Consider the following 7,394-nt stretch of genomic DNA (forward strand, 5'->3'; position numbering starts at 1 on the left):
GCTCTGAGTGTCCCTAGCCTCTGATTGGTAGACGCTGGAAGTTGACGACAAGGGATGTATCACTCAATGCTTGCCTGTTCTGTTCATTCCCTCTGAAGCTCCTGGCTTTGCCCACTGTCAGAAGACAAGACTGGGGTGCCAGGTTTGTATAATTTTTGGTGGTGCCCAGAACAGGTCCAAGCTCCTCCCCCCCCCATACACACACACCTGCCTTGTAAGCTGATATATATTTTTTTAAATGATGTAAAAATGGACTGGAAACAGTAAGCATTTAACAGTTTCCCTATATCACAATATCACTATCATAAGAAAAAATTATTTAACTAAGAATATCAATTTTATTAATACTCTTTTAAATATGAAAACAACCAAGCACTCTTGGATCAATAACCCACAAAAGCAAAAAGCTGTCTCATTCGCTATTGTACTCCAACCATGTAAATCTTAATAACCAAGATGGATGAAAACTCCTTTTCTTATCTTTTAGATTTGCTGCATCTTTCTTTTGTATAACTTCAGTTTGCAAGGTGGGTGTCGAACTCAGGCCGTCACTTTTTTTTTTTTTAAATAATGGAGATATCCCATCTCCTAGAACTGGAAGGGACCTTGAAAGGTCATCGAGTCCAGCCCCCTGCCTTCACTAGCAGGACCAAGTACTGATTTTGCCCCAGCTCCCCAAGTGGCCCCCTCAAGGATTGAAGACTTGATGAATTACCCTTTTGTTCTTTCTCTCTGGGTAACTTTATTAAGAATTTATCCATTGTTCATTATTATTACACAAAATTAATGGGGTGGGGCCGAGGGGTTTGGAGTGTGGGAGGGGGCTCAGGGCTGGGGCAGAGGGTCAGAGTGTGGGGGGATGAGGGCTCTGGCTGGGGGTGAGGGCTCTGGGGTGGGTCTGGGGATAAGGGGTTTCGGGTGTGGGAAGGGCTCAGGGCTAGGGCAGAGGGTTGGGGTGTGGGGGACGATGGCTGTCGCTGGGGATGAGGGGTTTGGGGTGTGGGAGGGGCTCAGGGCTAGGGCAGAGGGTTGGGGTTTGGGGGGATGAGGGCTCTGGCTGGGGGTGAGGGCTCTGGGATGGGGCTGGGGATGAGGGGTTTGGGGTGTGGGAGGGGGCTCAGGGCTAGGGCAGAAGGTTGGGGTGTGGGGGGACGATGGCTGTGGCTGGTGGTGAGGGGTTTGGGGTGTGGGAGGGGGATCAGGGCTAGAGCAGATGGTTGGGGTGTGGGGGAATGAGGGCTCTGGCTGGGGATGAGGGGTTTGGGGTATAGGAGGGGCTCAGGCAGAGGGCTGGAGTCATGGGTGAGGGCTGCGGGGTGGGGCTGGGGATGAGGGGTTCACAGTGCAGGAGGGGGCTCAGGGCTGAGGCAGAGGGTTGGGGTGCAGGGGGGTGAGGGCTCTGGCTGGGGGTGCGGGCTTTGGGGTGGGGCTGGAGATGCTGCTTTCCGAGGCTGAAGAGCAGGCAGAAGTGGATTATTGACATGGCTGTGCAGAACATTACTACTGGAGATGTATACTGATTTAACTGGATTTGTTGTTTTAACTATTATACAAATATTTCAGCCTAGTAACCAAGATGAAAGGAATCTAAAAGGGTAAATCTTCATTAATGTGCACAGGGAGGTAAATGCATAACTCTATTATTGGGGACATGGCCAGCCTGAAAGCCGTATATTGTAAACAAGTATTTCTTTACCTATTTATAACTTTCTCACAGTCTGCGCATCTCTTATCTTCAGGGCCGGCTCTGACTTTTTTGCCGCCCCAAGCAAAAAAAAAAAAAAACAACCGGTCAAGGCGGGGCGGTGAAGTAAAAAAAAAAAAAAAAAAAAAAAAAACCCATGGAGGGCGGCTGGAGCCAGGGTGCAAACTTTCGGTGTCACTTACTTGGCGGCTCACGGCTGCCTCCCCCAGCCGCGCTGGCTACCGGGACTCCCTGAGGTGCAGACGTGCTCCAGGCAGCGGAGTGCGCGCCCCGGCTAGCGGGGGGGAGGAGCGGGGGGAGAGAGAGAAGGGGGGCGGCCAGGGCTTCCTTCAGCCGGGGCACTCGCCACTCGGCCCCTCCCGCCACGCTGCCTGCCGGGAGGGCTCCACGCCGCTCCCACTTGCAGGTGAATTGAAGGTCGGTGGGGAGGGAAGGACGCGGGCTGCCGAGCTTGCTGCAGACCTGGCACCGGCTGGGGCAGACGGAGTGCGCAGCCCGCTTCCAGCAGGGCGCTCCCCTCCTCCGCGCCGCTGCCCCCTACAGGGCGGCTGGAGCGGCGAACCAAAAAAAAAAAAAGGCCGCCCATGCCACCCTAAGATTGGACGGAATGCCACCCCTTAGAAGCTGCTGCCCCAATCACGAGCTTGCTCGGCTGGTGCCTGGAGCCGGCCCTGCTTATCTTGGACAATGAAAATCAGTTAAGGTGCTTCCAGGTTCTTTGGGTTGCAAACACTTGATGGAAATTTGTCTTTGCTGTAAAACCAGTGTTTTCAATGGAATTTAAAAGCATAACAGGGGGAACATTTTTCTGTGGGTCTTAAAGGTTTGTTTTTATAAAACTAATTTTTTAGCTAAAGTGGAGTTGTCACCTTACTAAGGGCTTGTCCACACTGGGGTTTCACACTGAGATAAACTGTGCCAGCACAAGTCATGGTTAACTGGGCATGGATTGTCTACACTAAAGGCTTGCACAAATGCAGCTATGTTGGTGTTAAATAACCCAGTGCAGACAGGGCCTACAAGTCAGACAGTCTAGCACCCACAGCACTGCATCCCTAAGAACCACTTATAAAGAACAAAGGAAAGAAATGCCAACTCCTAAGCAAAAGAATGCGGCCAGGGATGACAGGTTCACAGTGCAGGAGGGGGCTCAGGGCTGGGGCAGAGGGTTGGGGTGGGGGTGAGGGCTCTGGCTGGGGGTGCAGGCTCTGGGGTGGGGCTGGGCCGGGGATGAGGAGTTCAAATTTTTGGATGCAGCAGGCAGGCTGCCCCGGGGCTGGGGCCAGAGAGGAGGACTCGTTCCAGCCCTCTCCACGCCGGCAGCAGCGAGCTCTGGGGGAGGGGCCCTCCCTCTCCTTCCCCTCCCCCATGGCACGACACTCACCCAAGCCCCAGGGTGCTGCTCAGGAGGTCCAGACAGGATAAGCCCCCTCGGAGTCGCCTGCTGGGGGGGGTGGGAAGGGGATGCCGCTGCGCCTCCTCCCTTCCTCCCTCTGCAGGCGCAGCAGTCAGCCTGCTTCCAGTGCCGCTCCCTTAGCCGGCAGCGGCTGGCGAAGGAGCACAGCACACAGCTTCAGAGGGCAACCGCCCGCTGCCCAGGGCACAGGTGAGGCAGGGACGCTCAGGGGAGGCACACGGGGGCAGCAGGTAGGGCAGGGGGACGCTCTGGGGGAGGGACGCTCTGGGGGAGGCACGCAGGGGCAGCAGGCAGGGTTGGGGGAGAGACCTGGCCCCAAACATTGGTGGAGCCGGGCCCCCAGGGCCCTGAATTTGCTGGAGCACAGGCACCATGGGCCCTACAACTTGCCACCCCTAGACAAGATACTGTGCTAAATGGACCATTGGTCTGATCCAGTATGGCCGTTCTTATGTTTGAGCCTCTGCACTTGGATCAATTAAAACTACAATGGGCAAAGCCTTGGTTGATAGATTTTTGGGAACAATCCTGTACTGGGCCCTGGGAACTAGACACAACCTAAAAGGGCTTTTCCATCTTGGTGGTATATTGCAAAGATAACTACCATGAGAGCTGCAGATAAAAATTCACCATGATTTATTTTCCAGATGTAGATAGATACTAGATTCCTATTAAGGATTCCGGGTAATGTAGTCCAACAAACATTTCTTGTAGTAAGACTACTATAATTAAAACTACCACTAGAGGGCAATCTGAGCTTTATGAGCACACACCACACTGCAGCCTCAAACATCTATGACATTCTACTACCGTATTTTATACAATGCCACACAACAGAGTAAAGGATATGAGACTGCACCAGATCTTTTAAAAACACTGCAACACATTGAAATTAATTCATGCCATATATCTGCAATACCATAAACATTAATCTACTATTCTGAAGCTATTTTAAAAGAAACTAAATACAAATTTGGGCTAAAGCCCACTCACTGATTTCTGTGGAGTTTCACTGGGTTACAGAGCAGGACTTGCATGCACAACATCTGGTTGTCATAGAAGAAATGCTGAGCTACATTCTCCATAGGGAAGGCTAGTGAATTCTTCTGGATAAGCTCTCAAAAAACAAGAGGTTATGGATAGATATTACTTGCCAGATCCTCAGCTAGCAGAAATTGCTGTAGCTCCATTGACTTCAATGGAGCTATGGTGATTTACATCAGCTAAAAAATCTGGCCTCCACATCACTTGCTAGTCACAAGTAACCAGGACTCTGAGATGCCCTTTCGGAGAAGGAGTTTCTTCCTGGAGAACTTCCAGACATGTCAGATTTGAGCCATTAACTTACTTGTCCAGCCCTTGTCTCTCGGGTATTTTCCTGCCACATTCATTAAACCTCAGAAATGTTTCTGGTAACAATGAGGCTTTGCTCTGAGAGATGGACACATCAGCTGAAGGTAAAATAGGAAAGGACCAAACATTTGAACAAAACTCAAACTTGAATCTCTTTATAGGTTTGACAAATCATTTTTTCCTTTGTCTCATTTTTGCTGCTGCTGTTCCCACACTACTGGATCTGTCTTGGTCAGATTCATAGATTCATAGATTCTAGGACTGGAAGGGACCTCGAGAGGTCATCAAGTCCAGTCCCCTGCCCGCATGGCAGGACCAAATACTGTCTAGACCATCCCTGATAGACATTTATCTAACCTACTCTTAAATATCTCCAGAGATGGAGATTCCACAACCTCCCTAGGCAATTTATTCCAGTGTTTAACCACCCTGACAGTTAGGAACTTTTTCCTAATGTCCAACCTAGACCTCCCTTGCTGCAGTTTAAGCCCATTGCTTCTTGTTCTATCCTTAGAGGCTAAGGTGAACAAGTTTTCTCCCTCCTCCTTATGACACCCTTTTAGATACCTGAAAACTGCTATCATGTCCCCTCTCAGTCTTCTCTTTTCCAAACTAAACAAACCCAATTCTTTCAGCCTTCCTTCGTAGGTCATGTTCTCAAGACCTTTAATCATTCTTGTTGCTCTTCTCTGGACCCTTTCCAATTTCTCCACATCTTTCTTGAAATGCGGTGCCCAGAACTGGACACAATACTCCAGCTGAGGCCTAACCAGAGCAGAGTAGAGCGGAAGAATGACTTCTCGTGTCTTGCTCACAACACACCTGTTAATACATCCCAGAATCATGTTTGCTTTTTTTGCAACAGCATCACACTGTTGACTCATATTTAGCTTGTGGTCCGTTATAACCCCTAGATCCCTTTCTGCCATACTCCTTCCTAGACAGTCTCTTCCCATTCTGTATGTGTGAAACTGATTTTTTCTTCCTAAGTGGAGCACTTTGCATTTGTCTTTGTTAAACTTCATCCTGTTTAACTCAGACCATTTCTCCAATTTGTCCAGATCATTTTGAATTATGACCCTGTCCTCCAAAGCAGTTGCAATCGCTCCCAGTTTGGTATCATCCGCAAACTTAATAAGCGTACTTTCTATGCCAATATCTAAGTCGTTAATGAAGATATTGAACAGAGCCAGTCCCAAAACAGACCCCTGCAGAACTCCACTCGTTATGCCTTTCCAGCAGGATTGGGAACCATTAATAACAACTCTCTGAGTACGGTTATCCAGCCAGTTATGCACCCACCTTATAGTAGCCCTATCTAAATTGTATTTGCCTAGTTTATCGATAAGAATATCATGCGAGACCGTATCAAATGCCTTACTAAAGTCTAGGTATTCCACATCCACAGCTTCTCCCTTATCCACAAGACTCGTTATCCTATCGAAGAAAGCTATCAGATTGGTTTGACATGATTTGTTCTTTACAAATCCATGCTGGCTGTTCCCTATCACCTTACCACCTTCCAAGTGTTTGCAGATGATTTCCTTAATTACTTGCTCCATTATCTTCCCTGGCACAGAAGTTAAACTAACTGGTCTGTAGTTTCCTGGGTTGTTTTTATTTCCCTTTTTATAGATGGGCACTATATTTGCCCTTTTCCAGTCTTCTGGAATCTCTCCCGTCTCCCATGATTTTCCAAAGATAATAGCTAGAGGCTCAGATACCTCCTCTATTAGCTCCTTGAGTATTCTAGGATGCATTTCATCAGGCCCTGGTGACTTGCAGGCATCTAACTTTTCTAAGTGATTTTTAACTTGTTCTTTTTTTATTTATCTGCTAAACCTACCCCCTTCCCATTAGCATTCACTATGTTAGGCATTCCTTCAGACTTCTCGGTGAAGACCGAAACAAAGAAGTCATTAAGCATCTCTGCCATTTCCAAGTTTCCTGTTACTGTTTCTCCCTCTTCACTAAGCAGTGGGCCTACCCTGTCTTTGGTCTTCCTCTTGCTTCTAATGTATTGATAAAAAGTCTTCTTGTTTCCCTTTATTCCCGTAGCTAGTTTGAGCTCATTTTGTGCCTTTGTCTTTCTAATCTTGCCCCTGCATTCCTGTGTTGTTTGCCTATATTCATCCTTTGTAATCTGTCCTAGTTTCCATTTTTTATATGACTCCTTTTTATTTTTTAGATCATGCAAGATCTCGTGGTTAAGCCAAGGTGGTCTTTTGCCACATTTTCTATCTTTCCTAACCAGCGGAATAGCTTGCTTTTGGGCCCTTAATAGTGTCCCTTTGAAAAACTGCCAACTCTCCTCAGTTGTTTTTCCCCTCAGTCTTGATTCCCATGGGACCTTACTTATCAGCTCTCTGAGCTTACCAAAATCTGCCTTCCTGAAATCCATTGTCTCTATTTTGCTGTTCTCCTTTCTACCCTTCCTTAGAATTGCAAACTCTATGATTTCATGATCACTTTCACCCAAGAAAGGGCCAAGATACCACAGACAAAAGCAGGTTTTTTATGGTATCTGCAGTCTAGCTGGAAATGGGAACTGGAAGGTCCAGTTTTGTAGATCCACTAAGTTTGGATCGTTTCAGTTGGATAGTCCCCATGAACATCTGAGCTTTAGGGGCCTATCTGAACTAAACCTCTGAATGTTTGGCAGTTCCCTCATTGCTAATTGAAGAAATTATTGGATGATGGTCTTTGGCCTGAATTATGCAGGAGGTCAGCCTAGATGATCACAATGGTCCCTTCTGAAGCTTAAAAGTTCTCAATCTATAATTACTCCCTATTCCAGATCTCCATCTCCTCTTCAAGGTGCGGAAACTGACATCCCAATAGCTTCCACACAGAAATGGGCATGAACCAAAAGTCTGGATCCAAGCTCCTTCATTTATGGGGAAATTTGAATCCAGATCC

This window comes from Terrapene carolina, unplaced genomic scaffold, assembly GCF_002925995.2.
Source record: "Terrapene carolina triunguis isolate 2854851 unplaced genomic scaffold, T_m_triunguis-2.0 Scaffold96, whole genome shotgun sequence".
Taxonomy (NCBI): domain Eukaryota; kingdom Metazoa; phylum Chordata; order Testudines; family Emydidae; genus Terrapene; species Terrapene triunguis.